Below are 16,905 nucleotides of genomic sequence, written 5' to 3'. Positions count from 1 at the left end.
AAACATTTATTGAGCATCTACTATGTGCTCTGCTATGTGTTCTAGAGCCTGGTGATAACAGCCATGAACAAAATAAACCAATCTCTGGTCTCCTGGAGCTTCATTCAAAAGTGTGTGTGTGTGTGCGTGTATGTGTGTAGACCCTAACTTTGCTCACTCCCTCCTTGGTCCCTGCTCCCAGTAGCCCTGAGGGATTGCTGGGTGGGGGCAGCCCCAAAGAGTAGGAGTCTGAGGGGGAGAAGGTCTGCAGATCTAAACGTCCCAGACCCACCCGAGTCGAAAATCGGGAGGAGGAGGAGACAGCAGAATAGGTCCAGGAGCAATGGTGTCCAAAGAAGAACAAGCAGTAAAAAAACTCAACATGGAAAATGCCCAGCAGGAGAACGAAGGAGGGAACCGGGTCCTGTGCAAAGTGGAGAGGAATCACGTCATTTGGGAGGGGGCTTAGGCCAGAAGCCTGGAGGAAATGTAAGGCTGGGGCGGGGCTAGGCGACTTGTCCCTAATTTTCTATGGGCCATGCCCGACAGGCATATTGATCACAATGAAGTGGGAGAGGATGTAGACAATTACGTAGGGCAGATGATGGAAATCAGGAGAAAGACTGGGGAGCAGCAAATGTGCGCTTCCAAACTGCTGAGCCCGACAGTCATTACGTATGACTTCTGCCTTAAACCTTGAATCCTAAATTTTCCCCTGAGGTTAACAATGTGGCCTCTGCTCTACGAGTTTTTAATTTTGTGATTACTTTTTCTGCAAATCTTTTGGTGTTTCTACTTACCAGTTTCTAATTGAATATTGTTTTGTCTCAGTGTAAAAGTTTCTGTCCAGCACGGCAATTTCACCCAGTTATAGGAAAAAAATATTGTTCTCATAATATGAAATTGATGAAGCCATTTAAAAAGCAAAAAAAAGTGTGTGTGTGTGTGTGTGTGTGCCCGCGCATGTGCCTGACAAGAGACACAAACAAAAAAACCCATAAAAAAAATCTATAGTGTCAGGTGATGCTAAGTGCGAAAGAGAAAACTGAAGAAAGGATGGGGCATAGAGGGCTGAGCAGGCGGGGTGGTGGTGATTGGGGTTGTAACCATGGAGACCCACTGAGATGGTGGATGTATGAGGAGAGAGGGAGTGAGAGATGAAACTGCCTGGGAGGAGAGCATTCCAAACAGAGGGAAAAGGCTCTGAGGAGGGGCCTGCCTGGCATGCTGGAGGAAGGGCGAGGAGTGTAGTGACAGGAGATGTGGTGGGAGCTCCTGAGAGGCCAGATCACACGGCGCTTGGTAGGTCATCTTAGAGTCTTAGGTTTTACTCTGAGCAGAATCAGAGGCCAACGGAGGGAGAAGAGACATGGTTTATTCTACTCTTTGGAAGATTCACTCCCTAAGGGTGGAAATAGGCGTGTGCTAAGTGCTTGATGTGTGTAAAGCTGATTTACTTCTCGCAACAAAGAGCTTTAACATTCTATTCCCTATTGGCTGTCTGAGTTGGTGAAAAATGTTTTAAAAATTGATCTCGTTCTGTTCTTTGTCTTTCCTGCTTTTACTGTTTACGTGACTTACTCGTTCTCAACAATTTACAATTTCCTGACCTTTTTTCAGCAAGGGTGTGGTAGGATGGGAGGGACGAAGGCCAGTCTTTCTTGCTTCCTGACATTTCCTTCCTCGTGGATGGACATATGTTCAGCCAGCACGGTGGGGCTGGGGATGTTTTACCATGTTGGATGAGGGTGTGGAGGGAGGAGGTGGGCATTTCTCTCTCTGCTTCCTGCCCTCAGGCAGTGTTCATTCTTCTCTGTTCCTCCAGGCACTAAGAGTTTTAGGGACAGGCTTCTACTTTGGAAGGTCTGTGGTGGTTTAGCACTGTTTGAACCCTTAGCAGTGGGTCTAATTTGGGGTTGAGCCTTCAGAGCATGTAGCTTTCATACCTCTGTACATATAACAAGGGCCAACATCAGCTTATCAATAACAAAAGTGAGGTTTGGCTTCCAACCACCTTATTTATTGTCTCTATCCTTTTTGATCATAAGGTAGAAAAGAGCTGTGATACTTGGGTCATCTCAAGGCCTAGAGGTACTCTTTGCAGCACTTCTCTCGGTTCTTAGAACAGTGTTAATGAGGTTTTATTGCAAGTTTTTTTTTTTTGTTTTTTTTTTAAGATAAAAGAAGCTTGCTGGCTGGTCATTCACAAAAATTACAGTAGGTGGCAGACACATTCTATCAAAATCAACTTTCACAGCAGTTCTATTAAGGAACTAGTCAATTTTTTGCAATGGCCCATTAGAAACCAGATTGTCTTCGCTCAGGCTGTTAGAACAAAACCATAGATTGGGCGGCTTTTTTTAAAAAATTAAAGTTATATGTTTAATTTAATCCTTATTTAAATCCAGACTTTGAGGCAAAATTTAATCATTACCTATTCTCCCCACGACAAGGCAGCTCTAGCTACTGGGAACATTCAAACTCCCTTTAAATAAAATGTTTATTTTCATCTCATTATAAAAGCATAATAATTTTTAAAAAATTTTAATTTTTTAGGGAGAGAACAATCACCTATATTCCCACCAATCATCACTGTTAACATTTTGATAAGTACATATCCAATGTTTTTGCTATTCACATCAGTCTTTTATGTGGTTACATGGTTAATTACCATGCTTACTTTTGTTTTTAAATTAGTATTTAATAAGCTTTACAGAGTCCATTATATAGTGAAACTGAATCAAACTAAATAGTTCTCCCAGCTGAAGGATTCAAGGCTGAGTTCTGCTTTGCTCGTTAAAAGTAAATTATAAGACCTGACAGTGACATCTCACTGCAGAAGAAAGATGTCAAATCAAAGGAACAAACATTGCAAAATAAAAATTTAATAAAATGAATCTGGGGGGATATATTTCTATATTGAATTTAAAATAGTTTGACTGGGTGGCTTTTAAACAACAGAAATTTATTTCTCACAGTTCGGGGGGCTGGAAGTCAAAGATCAGGGTGCCAGCACAGTTAAGTTCGGGTGAGGACGCTCTTCTGGGTTGCAGATGCCTGGCTTCTCATTGTACCCTCATATGGTGGAAAGACAGTGAGAAAGCTCTCTGGCCTCTTTTTATAAGGGCACTAGTCTCATTTATGAGGGCTCCACCATCATGACCTAATCACCCCCAAAGGCTTCATATCCAAATACCATCACATAGAAATTTCAACACATGAATTTTTCAACATACGAAATCTGCATTTAAGGTTTAAGGGGTTGTCGTGTAAGAGCAGACTTACTCTGTGCAGCTTCAGAGAGCAGACTCTAAGCCAGTGGGCAGGTAATTACACCTCATCACCGGGAAGAATTCTCTAGCATTTTGAGCAAACATGGAATGGAGCAGTTGGTGAAATAGTGAGCATCTGTGCCTAGAGAAAGAGTCTATCTCTTTTGATTGCTTTGTTAAATAACAACAACAACAACAATATCTTGCTGATTGCCTGGTGCTGATGTTCACTATGGGTTTACATCCCGGCTCTCTACTTGAAGCAGCACCACTAGGTAGGGTTGGTGGACAGACTTGGCACCCAGGCTTTCACCAGATACGTGACATTGCTCAACTGCATAACTTCTTTGTGACTCAGGTTCCTCATATATAAATGAAGATAGTTATGGGATTTATCTCATGAATTGTTGTGAGGATTTCGTAAGTTGATCTAAGTGGACTCTAGTAAGTATTTGGAAAGCATGAGCTATTATTTCTTGATTTGTGATGGTCACTGTTATGGACTGCATGTTTATATCCCCCCTCCTCCCAATTCATCAGTTGAAACCCTAATGTGCTGGTATTAGGAGGTGGGACGTTTAGGAGGTGGTTAGGTCGTGAAGGTGGAACCCTCATGAATGGGAGTGGTGACCTTAAAAGAGACCCCAGAGAGCTCTCCTGTTCTTCCACCATGTGAGGACACAGCAAGAAGATGGACATCTATGAACCAGGAAGTAGGCCCTCACCAGACACTGAATCTGCTGCTATCTTGACATTGGAATTCTAGCCTCCAGAACTGTGAGAAATAAAAGTTTGTTGTTTAAGCCACCCAGTATATGGTAATTTGTTATAGTAGCCTGAACTAAGACAGTCACTATATCACTTGTAAAATAAAAAGCGTGTTTTCATATTTCCAAGTCAACATTATTTTTTTGTGATTTAAGAATGAATCCTGCCAGTTCTATCTCAGGGTCACAGAGCCTTTTGAATGTCTATACAAGATGGAATTGACTGAGAGTAAATTTTATTTTTTGAAGTAGTCAAAAGTTATTCAGAGCCAAGTCCTTCAAATAAGAAAAGCCATTAAATTGCGTTTTTGATGTGTGGCAGGATAATTTTTGAAAGTAATAATTTGTATTTTGCCATGTACTTATTTCTGCTTCTCCAACCCAAGTGCATGGCCAGGCCTTTTTAGAAATTCCTTGCTTCAGATGCTTATTGTAGGCTATAAATACAAATTTTGATGTCAATAAATCTTTTTTTGATTTTGATAGTATATGACCTCCACCGAGTTTAATTTATGTCCTGGAGGGGTAAGAAAGAGAAGAATAGACAAACAGAGAGAGATAAGGAAAAGATACTAGAGACTGGGTTGGGGATAAAAGTCACTGGGACTTGTGCTTATCAGAAACCTGGGTCCCAGGCACAGGGACTCCTAGCCTTGCCTCTGACTCCAGTGCTCCAAGTGTGCATAGAAGAAGTGAGATGCTAAACCAGAAGCGACCACGATCTATTGGGACAATGGGCTTCTTAAGCAGTTTGGGTAGATGACTGAGAAACTCTCTCATGCTTCAGCACTGAAAGATCACAGGATCCTGACACAACTTGGGAATCGGGAACCCAAATAGTGGATGGAATGGCATTTCTCCAGCAGCCTGGCAGAATGGGGCTCAAAGTCAGATTTCAGACGATTAAAAGAAAATAAGACAGCAAACTATTTTCTGTATCCCTGAAATCATCAGATTTCAGATGAGTAAAAGAAAATAAAGAAACACTATTTCTTGTATCCCTGAATTTGTGGACCTGGAGTCATACCTGCTAAAAATATTTTTTGCTAAATACAAATGTATGTCTCTAAAATAAACATATTTACTTTTCCAGCTCCAGTGTTTTATAGATGTGAGTGCCCCACATTTTCTGCACAACAGCATCATTGGAATAAGTATAGAATTTTCTAGCTGGCTATTTGAAGGTCAGTGCTCTTTTGCCTGTATAGATTATTTTAAAAAATTGAGATATAATCGACATAATGCCTATATGAATTATGAGTAGATAAAACTGTTTCATTACTTTGAATTACTCTGTTTCATTACTTTGACTTCCTTTGGCTGTTATGAGGGGTTCTTGGGAAAAGCCTGAAATTAGGCTTGAGATCCTATAGTATCTACGTGTAATGATATATTTTAATTTAAGTTAATTTAATTTTTAAAATCCATGTAATGATATTTACTTCTCACATTTATAGATTAGACTAATAGATTTTGAGACAATTAGCTTGTCAAGATTATTTTGGGATAATAATAATAATAGTGTTAATGATTATTATGATGATAAACTAATTGAAATGATAGAAACAAATAAGAAGGCTACATAGTAAAGTCAAAGAAACAGTATTTTTGGATTTATTATTGTCATTTAACTATTCAGTGAATATTTTTATAGACGTTACTGTATGTGTTGTATACTTTTCTAAGGACTTTACTAATATTAACTCGTTTAAGACTCATAACAATTTTATTAGGTAAACACTAGTATCTTTTCTACTTTAAAGATGAAGAAATTGAGACTTAGAGAGTTTAAGTAACTTGTTTAGGTTATGCAGCTAGTGTGGAATCAGGGCTTAAACCCAGGCAGGCTACCTCTAGAGCCTATGTTCTTAACCACTATGCTACACTGCCTCTCTCTAACAGGGTCTAATGAGCAGCTGAGATCCTCTTTTTTAGGAGGAAAATGAGAAGGCATGGGTGATCTGTGACAATAGGAAGAAACAGCTCATTAATTCATTTGTTTATTCTTTTGTTTCCTACACTCCATTTGTTTAGTTCTCAGCCTCAATTGCTATTCCAGAAAGTTTATGAAATCTACTCAACCCTGTTACTAACTGTTCCAATGTAGTGCTTAGGTGGTGAATATGTCCATCAACTCTGCAGCGAATTCATGGCTTCACTTGTATTATTGAATGATTTTCCTACATCACATAAAGAACAACAGCCATATTTTTGTCTATGGATTTACCATGCAATGAACAAGATAAAGAGACTATCTTTATACCTGTCCTCATCTTTACTCACCAGAGAATCTCCTGAAAGATTACATACTAAATATCTCAATTGTTCTGTTACCTCATCAAGGCTAGGACAATCACACCAACCATATGCTATTGTAATGTCTTAATAGTGTATCATTTTTGAGAACCAGGGGGAAATCATTTTTTATTCAGCTCTAGTTTTTGCTTTAATAGACTGATGCATTGTATTTTTTAAAAAGTGGTTTAGAAATGATATAGAGAGTAAGTAGAGAAGAGCTATGCAATAATATAAGAGATTAAAACAGGTTAAAAATGTTTTGATTACTCAGCTGGAAGAATTAAAGGCTGAAGAGTGAATCAAGAAACATTTAAACAGAACTCTGATCAGTTGTAGTCTTTATACATATAACACAAACTAGATAATAAGTGTATTATGTAAGTGGAGCACTAATTATATGGTATATAAATATATTTTCTTGATATGGTCTTAAAAACACTGTGAATAGGTACTTGAGTTAAATGCTTTGGGGACTGAATTCTGGAAGGGAAAAGCTGGTTATATGACCAACAGGTAATCCTTGAAGCTTAAGGGATTTTTATCTCTTGCTTTGTTAGTAACCATGGCTGAAATACATTTTGAGGGGGCTCTGTAGGACACAATTCTAAAACAAGAAAAAAGACCTGCTTATTATTTTAGCTTATACAGAGCTCATGAGTGGAAATAAAATAAACCATTTATTTAAAGAAAATAGTGAACTTAAAAGAAGCTCTCCTACTCCAAGTAATCTAAGAAACCCCCAAAGTCATTTCAGTTTTCTACATTTCTTGCAAAATAAGAGTACTAGATTAGATTGAATCAGCCAAGGAAGGTTTTTTTGTTTTTGTTTTTTTTCACTATACAAAATTCAATGTCTCTCATCTGTTGGTATCATCTTTAATTTCTTTCATCAGTGTCTTATAGTTTTCTGCATACAGGTCTTTTGTCTCCCTAGGTAGGTTTATTCCTAGGTATTTTATTCTTTTTGTTGCAATGGTAAATGGGAGTGTTTCCATAATTTCTCTTTCAGATTTTTCATCATTAGTGTATAGGAATGCAAGAGACTTCTGTGCATTAATTTTGTATCCTGCAACTTTACCAAATTCATTGATAAGCTCTAGTAGTTTTCTGGTGGCATTTTTAGGATTCTCTATGTATAGTATCATGCCATCTGCAAACAGTGACAGTTTTACTTCTTCTTTTCCAATTTGTATTCCTTTTATTTCTTTTTCTTCTCTGAATGCCGTGGCTACGACTTCCAAAACTATATTGAATAATAGTGGTGAGAGTGGACATCCTTGTCTCGTTCCTGATCTTAGAGGAAATGCTTTCAGTTTTTCACCATTGAGAATGATGTTTGCTGTGGGTTTGTCGTATATGGCCGTTATTATGTTGAGGTAGGTTCCCTCTGTGCCCACTTTCTGGAGAGTTTTTATCATAAACGGGTGTTGAATTTTGTCAAAAGCTTTTTCTGCATCTATTGAGATGATTATATGGTTTTTCTTCTTCAGTTTGTTAATGTGGTGTATCACATGGATTGATTTGCGTATATTGAAGAATCCTTGCATCCCTGGGATAAATGTCACTTGATCGTGGTATATGATCCTTTTACTGTGTTGTTGGATTCTGTTTTCTAGAATTTTGTTGAGGATTTTTGCATCTATATTCATCAGTGATATTGGTCTGTAATTTTCTTTTTTTGTAGTATCTTTGTCTGGTTTTGGTATCAGGGTGATGGTGGCCTCATAGAATGAGTTTGGGAGTGTTCCTTCCTCTGCAATTTTTTGGAAGCGTTTGAGAAAGATGGGTGTTAGCGCTTCTCTAAATGTTTGATAGAATTCACCTGTGAAGCCATCTGGTCCTGGACTTTTGTTTGTTGGAAGATTTTTAATCACAGTTTCAATTTCATTACTTGTGATTGGTCTGTTCATATTTTTTGTTTCTTCCTGGTTCAGTCTTGGAAGGTTATACCTTTCTCAGAATTTGCCCATTTCTTCCAGGTTGTCCATTTTATTGGCATAGAGTTGCTTATAGTAGTCTCTTAGGATGCTTTGTATTTCTGCGGTGTCTGTTGTAACTTCTCCTTTTTCATTTCTGATTTTATTGATTTGAGTCCTCTCCCTCTTTTTCTTGATGAGTCTGGCTAATGGCTTATCAATTTTGTTTATCTTCTCAAAGAACCAACTTTTAGTTTTATTGATCTTTGCTATTGTTTTCTTTGTTTCTATTTCATTTATTTCTGCTCTGATCTTTATGATTTCTTTCCTTCTGCTAACTTTGGGTTTTGTTTGTTCTTCTTTCTCTAGTTTCTTTAAGTGTAAGGTTAGATTGTTTACTTGAGATTTTTCTTGTTTCTTGAGGTAGGCTTGTATAGCTATAAACTTCCCTCTTAGAACTGCTTTCGCTGCATCCCATAGGTTTTGGGTCATCATGTTTTCATTGTCATTTGTCTCTAGGTATTTTTTTATTTCCTCTTTGATTTCTTCAGTGATCTCTTGGTTATTTAGTAACGTATTGTTTAGCCTCCATGTGTTTGTCTTTTTTACGTTTTTTTCCCTGTAATTCATTTCTAATCTCATAGCGTTGTGGTCAGAAAAGATGCTTGATATGATTTCAATTTTCTTAAATTTACTGAGGCTTGATTTGTGACCCAAGATGTGATCTATCCTGGAGAACGTTCCGTGCGCACTTGAGAAGAACGTGTAATCTGCTGTTTTTGGATGGAATGTCCTATATATATCAATTAAATCTATCTGGTCTATTGTGTCATTTAAAGCTTCTGTTTCCTTATTTATTTTCATTTTGGATGATCTGTCCATTGGTGTAAGTGAGGTGTTAAAGTCCCCCACTATTATTGTGTTACTGTCGATTTCCTCTTTTAGAGCTGTTAGCAGTTGCCTTATGTATTGAGGTGCTCCTATGTTGGGTGCATATATATTTATAATAGTTATATCTTCTTCTTGGATTGATCCCTGGATCATTATGTAGTGTCCTTCCTTGTCTCTTGTAACATTCTTTATTTTAAAGTCTATTTTATCTGATATGAGTATAGCTACTCCAGCTTTCTTTTGATTTCCATTTGCATGGAATATCTTTTTCCATCCCCTCACTTTCAGTCTGTATGTGTCCCTAGGTCTAAAGTGGGTCTCTTGTAGATAGCATATATATGGGTCTTGTTTTTGTATCCATTCAGCCAGTCTATGTCTTTTGGTTGGGGCATTTAATCCATTCACGTTTAAGGTAATTATCGATATGTATGTTCCTATGACCATTTTCTTAATTGTTTTGGGTTTGTTTTTGTAGGTCCTTTTCTTCTCTTGTGTTTCCCACTTAGAGAAGTTCCTTTAGCATTTGTTGTAGAGCTGGTTTGGTGGTGCTGAATTCTCTTAGCTTCTGCTTGTCTGTAAAGCTTTTGATTTCTCCATCGAATCTCAATGAGGTCCTTGCCGGGTAGAGTAATCTTGGCTGTAGGTTCTTCACTTTCATCACTTTAAGTATATCATGCCCCTCCCTTCTGGCTTGTAGAGTTTCTGCTGAGAAATCAGCTGTTAACCTTATGGGAGTTCCCTTGTATGTTATTTGTCATTTTTCCCTTGCTGCTTTCAATAATTTTTCTTTGTCTTTAATTTTTGCCAATTTGATTACTATGTGTCTCGGCGTGTTTCTCCTCGGGTTTATCCTGTATGGGACTCGCTGCGCTTCCTGGACTTGGGTGGCTATTTCCTTTTCCATGCTAGGGAAGTTTTCGACTATAATCTCTTCAAATATTTTCTCTGGTCCTTTCTCTCTCTCTTCTCCTTCTGGGACCCCTATAATGTGAATGTTGTTGCATTTAATGTTGTCCCAGAGGTCTCTTAGGCTGTCTTCATTTCTTTTCATTCTTTTTTCTTTAGTCTGTTCACAACAGTGAATTCCACCATTCTGTCTTCCAGGTCACTTATCCGTTCTTCTGCCTCAGTTATTCTGCTATTGATTTCTTCTAGTGTAGTTTTCATTTCAATTATTGTATTGGTCATCTCTCTTTGTTTGTTCTTTAATTCTTCTAGGTCTTTGTTCAACATTTCTTGCATCTTCTCGATCTTTGCCTCCATTGTTTTTCCAAGGTCCTGGATCATCTTCACTATCATTATTCTGAATGCTTTTTCTGGGAGGTTGCCTATCTCCACTTCATTTAGTTGTTTTTCTGGGGTTTTATCTTGTTCCTTCATCTGGTATGTAGCCCTCTGCCTTTTCATCTTGTCTATCTTTCTGTGAATGTGGTTTTTGTTCTACAGGCTTCAGGATTGTAGTTCTTCTTGCTTCTGCTGTCTGCCCTCTGGTGGTTGAGGCTATCCAAAATCTGCTATTTTTCTACATCAGTAATGACTTACTAAAATATAGAGCAAAAGCGATTCCTCTGTAATAGCAAGAAAATACGATGCCTGATAACAAATCAAACAATCAAAACATCACTAAATATTAGAAAATAAAATGTAACTAAGTAAAAGGATATACTAGGTTCGTGGATTAAAATATTCAAAATCGTAAAGTTATCTATTCTTTCCAAATTAATCTGTAAATTGTATCCAATTTCAATTGATGTCCTAAAATTGTTTTTGTGGAATTTGACAGCTTATCCTAAAATCATCTGGAAGAGTTCAATGACAAGAAGAACTTAGATATACTTAAATTAGAGTATTTGGAGAGTGTAGATTCACTGTGCTACATACCAACCATATTTACGATTTTGCAGTGTTGTATCTAAGAGACAAAATGACCAATGGACAGGATGATAGAGTCCAGGAAGAGACTCAAGCATACATGGATGTTTGATGTATAGCAAAGGTGAAGCAAGTAGGGAAAAGCTATTCAATAAACAATATTTAGATGATAGTTTGTATCTATATAAAATAAATTAGATTCCTTTAAGGTACCAATACAAAATTTAATTTCTAGCTGGATTAAATAACTGTGAAAAATATATGTTAAAATTATAAAAAAGGTAAAGACAATAAAATGTTTGGGGCTATCAATTACAAAAGATGTACTGCATAGGAGAAAAAAATTACAAATCTAAAAGAAAAAATGATAAAGGTAACAATTAAATTTTGTGTGTGTACAAACATCACAAACTTTTCATATAATCTACAGGAATGAAGGCATTTTGAGTTTATATATTTTTTTGTGTGTAAAAAAGATAACATCCCCAAAGAGAAATCAACAGAAGTATGAACTGGAAAGATGAAAGAGAATGTCCAATATGTATTTGAATTAATGCACAAATTCACTATTAATCAAGGAAATGCAATAAATGTTTTTAATTAATATTTAATATTTTTATTTAAAAATATTTGATATCCATCTAAATGAAAAAAAACACAACAATTTACAAAACCCTATACTGATAAGTCATGGAGAAATTAGGACCCTTCATAGAGTAAAAACATCTACAACTTTGGAAGAAATTTTGTAATTTCTAGTAAAGTTAGAATGTTTACACTTTATAACTCAGCACTTCCAGTTCTAGGTAAATATCCTAGAAAAATTATCACATGTGCACAACGAAGTATATATATATATATAATATTCATGAGGCATTATTTATAACAGTAAATAATTGGATAATTCTAAGTTTTTCCCAAGAAGAGAGGTAAATAAATTTTAGAATATCCATAAAACAGAAGGCTCTGTAGCCATTAAAATGAATAAGCTAAATTCAACAAGTGGTGTGAGAAAGCTAGATATCCACAAAAGATGATGTTGGCATTTTGCCTTTCACCATATACAAAAATTAAATCAAAATGAGTTAAATACCTAAATGTAAGACCTGACACAACAAAACTTGAAGACGAAAACATATGTGAAAAATTTCAAGATGTTGAATTTGGCAATTATTTGTTGGGTATGACACCAAAAGCACAGGCAGCAAAAGCAAACATCAGACAAAGGTGGTTATATCAAAGTTAAAAACTTCTGTGTAGGGGCTTCCCTGGTGGCGCAGTGGTTGAGAATCTGCCTGCCAATGCAGGGGACACAGGTTCAAGCCCTAGTCTGGGAAGATCCCACATGCCGCGGAGCAACTGGGCCCGTGAGCCACAATTACTGAGCCTGCGTGTCTGGAGCCTGTGCTCTGCAACAAGGGAGGCCACGACAGTGAGAGGCCCGCGCACCACGATGAAGAGTGGCCCCTGCTCGCCGCAACTAGAGAAAGCCTCGCACAGAAACGAAGACCCAAGACAGCCAAAAATAAATAAATAAATAAATATATTAAAAAAAAAAAAAAACCCTTCTGTGTAGCAAAGGAAACAATCAACAGAGTGAAAAGGCAAACTACAGAATGGAAGAAAATATTTGCAAATCATATATCTGATAAGGAGTTAATATATAGAATATATAAAGAACTCCTACAACTTAACAATACAAAACCAAATAACCCAATGAAAAATGGGCAAAGAGCTTCAATAGATTTTTATTCAAAGAAAATATACAACAGTCAGCAAGTATGTGGAAAAAAAATATTCAACATCACTAATCATCAGGAAAATGCAAATCAAAACCCAGTAAGATATTACCTCACACCTGTTAGGATGGGCTCTATCAAAACAAAAACAAAAACCAATAAATAACAGGTGCTGGTGAGGATGTAGAGATGCAGAGAAATGGGAAGTCTTTGCATTGTTAGTGGGAATATTAAATGTTGCAACCGTTCTGGAAAACAGTATGAAGTTTCCTCAAAAATTAAAAATAGAATTATATGATACAACAATTTGACTTCTGGGTATATATACAAAAGAATTGAAAGCAGGATATTGAAGAGATATTTGCACACCCATGTTCATTGCAGCAGTATTCACAATAGCCAAGGGATAGGAGCAACCTAAACATCCACTGGTGAATGACTGGATAAAGAAAATGCGGCATATACATCAATGGAATGGTATTCAGCATTAAAAAAGAAGGAAATCCTATCATATGCTACAACATCGTTGAACTTTGAGGACAGTATACTAAGTGAAATAAGCCAGTCCGCAAAAGACAAATACTGCATGATTCACTTACATGTGGTGTCTGAAGTACTCAAACCCTTAGAAACAGAAAGGAGACTGGTGGTTGCCAGGGACTAGGGGGAGGTGAAAAGGGCCCTTGTACAATGAGTATAGAGTTTCAATTTTGCGAGATGAAAAAATTCTAGAGATCTCTTTCACAAGGTGAATATATTTAACATTATTGTACACTTAAAAATTATTAAGATGTTGTATATTTTAACCACATTAAGAAAAGGATGAAGCAGGGCAGCATATATTTAAAGACGAATCTTTAAAACATTAAATTGATTGAAAAAATAAATTTTAGAATAATGGCATTTATAGAGATACCATTTATATCAAGTAAAAACTGCAAAATGTATTTTGCACAATGTATGAAAAATGAGAAAAAATTTTAAAAATACAAAGGAATGATACTTATGGAGTTAATGATAGTTATTACCTTTGCTATGATAAAATAATTGGATGTGGAGGGTTACTTAGGCGTCTTTATTATTTCTAATAATCCACTTTTGTAGTAAAGGAGAATCTGAAATAAATGAGGCAAAATGTTAAAAATTTGACAAAACCACATGTTATATCAGTGTTTATACTAAAGTCTATGATTGAAATAGTTCATAAGAAAGATACAAATATGTCCAGTGATCCCAGGGACCCAGTTCCTACCCTCCTCAAAGCATTTTTTAAAATAAAAATTTAGTCTAAAATATATCATGCACATATGGCTAGAGATACATTTTTAAAGCACGCTTTAGCCTATAATTAGTATATTACACATATTGTTTAGAGGCAATGAGGAAAAAGTAGTGGATAGAAGCCTATAAAAGGATCACTGAATGTTTGGGGAAAAGCAGAGCATTTGAATTTGATACCAAAGAGGTCATAGAATGTCTTTTTATTTTAATGCCCTTGAGCCATATATCAAACTTTGTAATTTAGCACATTTTGTGCAATATAAGTAGCTTGAATACTTTGTTTTGTTGTGAAGTGAATAATTGAATGTAGAGAGGCTTCTTTATTTATTCCTTGTCTATGTGGATTGACAATAGTAATGCTCTTGTTTCTTGATAGATATATGAGAACAACTGTGAATACAAACATGAATGATGGAATATGGTAAAATGAACTGTATGTAACTTATATGTCAGGTGGAATTTCTATTTTCTTAAGAAATGAATATGTGCTTCTTGCCAGCAGATGACAGTTATTATTTGGATCTATCTACTTACAGAAACTAGCCTGTTTGCCTTGTTAAAAAAGTAATAATGCTTACACATATTAGGATCCACAAAAATGTAAGTTTATGTGTGTGTGTCCTTGTGAGTTTAATACTTTTTAATGCACATTTAGTCAACTGGAGAATTTAGCTGAAAGATCTCTAATTCTGAATTTTTAAAATAGACAAATTTGTACTTGATTTCTCTTTATTTAATGAAGTTTAGTCTTGGACATTTCTGGGTTTCCAACTATAGTTAGTCAGCCAGTTTTTTCTATTTAATTCTTTATTATATTTAAAAAATTAACCCCAACTGAATTGAATTTCAATTAAAAATTATTCTTTCAATAAAACCAAATATGTCATAGAGATGTAATGATGGAGCATTTGGTAGTTTTAATGTACATAATGTACGTTATGAATATTTTTAAAAATTTACAAACAAAACAAATTAATACAAACTTATTCTGAGATGTACTATATATGGGTTTTGCTCTAAAAACCTTCGTCATCACGGATGTTGCCTAGAAGGTCTGTCTGGAGCTCACGTGTTGGGTCCTCAGTCTACTCCTGGCTGCTTTCATCTCCTGATTCCTCAGAGTGTAAATAATGGGTTCAGCAAGGGTGTGATAACTGAATAAAACACAGAAAAAATTTTATCCACTGAAAAGCTACTAAATGGCCAAGCATAAATGAAGATACATGGCCCAAAGAACAGAGTGACCATAGTAATATGAGCAGACAGTGTGGACAGAGCCTTGGAGAGACCACCAGAGGCCCAATGTCAGACAGTTACCAGAATGACAGTGTAGGAAATGAGCAAGAGTATGAAGCAGATGAAAGACAACAGTCCGCTGTCAGCAATTACTAGCAACTCCAGAACATAGGTCTCAGTGCAGGCAAGCTTTAGAACTAGAGGAGGGTCACAGAAAATATTGTCTACTACATTGGGGCCACAAAAGGGCAAGGTGATGGTAAAAACCATCTGGCTCATTGTATGCACAAAAAAAATAGCCCATGACAGCAGCACAGAGCCTATGAGTACCCGGTGGTTCATGATGGCTGTGTAGTGAAGAGGTTTGCATATTGCAGTGTACCAATCAATAGCCATAACTATGAGAAGAGTCATCTCACTACCCCCTAAAGAGTGAAGGAAGAACATCTGAGCCATACAGCCCCACCGAGAAATAGTTTTATTCTCCCTGAGAAAATCTGCAACCATCTTAGGGGTTGTGATTGTAGAAATAGACATATCAAGAAAGGAGAGATTTCCAAGGAGGAAGTACATTGGTGTGGAGTGCAGATGAGAGTCAAAGGTTACAGTGACCACAATGAGAAGGTTTCCTGCCATAATCGCTGCATAGGTCAAAAAAAATATGAAAAAAAGGGAAAATTTCAAGTTCCCAAGTGTTGGTGAGTCCTAACAAAACAAACTCTGATATCATTGAGCTATTCATCATTTTCATCTAGTCTATGTAGGAGTTTTCAGAAAGTCTTTAAAATGAAGATAATCTGGAAAAAGTGATAATTTAATCTGCAATAGTTTTGAAGGTATGGACATAGAGAGAGCAGTATTTGATTCCTATAGAAAAAGAGAAGATGGACATTTCTGAAAAATACATTTTAATTGATCAATGCAAGTACATTACTTGTATACACATTCACATTACTGCATTTATTTTCAGACAGAAAGGCACAAAACATGGGAAATTTTTTGTAAAATTTTGTAAATAGAGTTTGCAGGCATAGATTTTATCCCCACATTCATTTGTTGTTTCTGAGTTCATGAATTCATGAACCATGAGTTCAATGGGTCAACGAGTAAAAGAGCCAAGTGGTTTTTGGTCATAAGTTAGTTCAAGTGGATTGGAATATAGTCGTGTAACTTTCTGGCACCTAGTATTCAATCTTTTCCACCTCCTTAATTTGAAATATTCAGATATGTTCATATGAGTTGAATTATATACACACTCAGCAAATTACGGTACTTTCTTCTATCAGCTATACTATATTCTCACCCTTCCCTTTTATCCCAAAGAGATATACCAGTGATTTCACTTATTCCTGACGCTTTAAACTGGCTACAGTCTGTCATACATTCTTACCTCTCCCAAATTATAATAAAATAAGCTTTCTAAGCTTCCTAGGAAGTTTCTGCACAAGAACGTAAATACTTCTCAGTGTCCAGGTTTCTTTCTTCCTTCCTCCTTTTCTTCTCTCTTCCTCCCTTCCTCTTTCTCTCCCTTCCTCTCTTCTTTCTTTCTTCCTTTCTTTCTATTTTTTTCAATAGTTTTCTGTATCTCATACTTTGGTTCCTGAATAAAACTCTTAGTCTCTACTTTTTGCCTATTTCCCTGAATCTATTGTTG

The 16,905-nt window shown here is 36.3% G+C and overlaps 2 pseudogenes; one reads left to right on the top strand and one right to left on the bottom strand.

Annotated features, from left to right (window-relative positions):
- Nucleotides 1-322: 322 nt before the first annotated feature.
- LOC137760929 (protein BEX4-like) lies at nucleotides 323-660 on the top strand (annotated as a pseudogene).
- A 14,400-nt stretch (nucleotides 661-15,060) lies between these two features.
- LOC137759218 (olfactory receptor 4L1-like) lies at nucleotides 15,061-16,002 on the bottom strand (annotated as a pseudogene).
- Nucleotides 16,003-16,905: the final 903 nt, after the last annotated feature.

Source organism: Eschrichtius robustus, chromosome 1 (genome assembly GCF_028021215.1).
Source record: "Eschrichtius robustus isolate mEscRob2 chromosome 1, mEscRob2.pri, whole genome shotgun sequence".
Classification (NCBI taxonomy): Eukaryota; Metazoa; Chordata; class Mammalia; order Artiodactyla; family Eschrichtiidae; genus Eschrichtius; species Eschrichtius robustus.
The sequence above is the reverse complement of the archived record's forward strand: the minus strand, read 5'-3'. Positions and strand labels throughout refer to the sequence as shown.